Raw genomic sequence first — 1,714 nt, 5'->3', positions numbered from 1 at the left:
ATAGCTGAGCAGGACGAAGAGAAAAAAAGATATTTTAAGTAAGTTCTTGAAATGAAAGTAGGACAGGATATAAATTTTAAAATGCTTCATTTCAAACAAGATGCAAAGTAATTCATGAGGGAGAAACTCCAAGACAAAGTAATACAAGATGGAAACCTATGTTTAAAAAGTACACTTCTATTATAAAACACTGCAATGGGCACAGTTAAAAGCCATGTCCTTAAGCTCCACTTCCCCATCCCACCTACCCCAGCTTCCTTAGGCAAGGCAGATTTCTCAAGAATCAAGGACATTCAATTGGGCCACAGGGAACCATGTTCCAATATGGCAAAAAGTGGTACTTGGTACTCTTCTCTTCCTTTCTCACTTCTTCAAGAATGAGAAGGGAAATTTTTGGATGGATGATAAGAAAATTAAGTCTCTTTTTCCCTTTGTTATTACATTTGGAAATGGCAAGACTTGAAGCAATGGAGTTAAAGACTGGATGTCATTTCTGTATGCATCTTTGGGACTAAAAGGGCCTGAGCTAGACCCAGGCTAAAGGAAGAACTGACCACTTAGGGTAGGATTAGTATCTATGCTGGAAATTAAAAATAGAAATAATTACAGGGGGTATAATCTTAACATATACCCATGAAACTGGTTAAGTACTAAATTGCTTGTGCAGCAACCAAGCATAACATCTGTCTAGTTTTACCGCCTTTAAAAATATGTGTGTGAATGTAACAAGATATCGTAAAAAATCATGAGGGCCAAATAACCCACTGCTTACTAGTATGTTACCCTTGATCTAGGTCTAATAGTGGAGTGATAAACAGATCATGTGGTTTTCTCCTACATCATCTATACTATCTCGCCAGAGAAAAAAGAATACAAGAACGTAGGCAGAAGATAAATATGGATAGGTGTCAATTTATTCTAAATATGAGGCACTGAAAATCTAAGCCTAGATAACAGCCATTTTAATACGACTACCGTTTTCTAATTTGTGAAACACATGCTATTAAGGGCATCACCATTTCTCACTTGGACTAGGACAAAAGCCTCCTAATTATTCTCTTCCATCACTACCATTTGCCTTTAATGTGTTTTCTAGGTTGCAGGCAGCACAATAAATTTAAAGTGCAAATCTGATCATGTCAATCTATAGTTTAAAATTCTTAAGTAGCTTTGGGTTTCTTTAGGATATAGTTCAAAGTCCTCAAAATGCTTATAAAGTCCTTAACAATCTGTTTTGACTAACTCTTCCTCTTCATTTTGAGCCACTAGCCTTGTTGTCAATATTTCAGCTCCAATAATCTTTCAGTTTCTCCAATCTGCCATTTCTCTCTGGCCTCTAGGCCTTTCGATATACTGTTCCTTTTGATACATTTTTAAAATTTCTTTTCCCACGGTACTTACCACCTTCTAAATACATATTATTTATGTATTTCTATGTTTATTACTTGTTTTCATCCCCTGCTAAAAGACGTAAGGGCAGAGGTCTTTGTTTTCTTTACTGATGTTCCAGGGGTCTAGAACAGTGCCTTACATATAACAGTTGCTTAATAAATATGTTTGATAAATAAATGAAACCATTACATTTCATACTTTAATTACTTTATCAGTGTCTGTTTTCTCCGCTTAACTGAAAGTTCCATGAAGCAGAAATCATGTTCCTCTCGTTCACCACTCTCTCTCCTAACAAAATATCTTGTCTATATGATTAAATAAG

This window comes from Pteropus alecto, unplaced genomic scaffold, assembly GCF_000325575.1.
Source record: "Pteropus alecto unplaced genomic scaffold, ASM32557v1 scaffold3, whole genome shotgun sequence".
NCBI classification, from domain to species: domain Eukaryota; kingdom Metazoa; phylum Chordata; class Mammalia; order Chiroptera; family Pteropodidae; genus Pteropus; species Pteropus alecto.
This window is presented reverse-complemented; position numbering follows the sequence as displayed.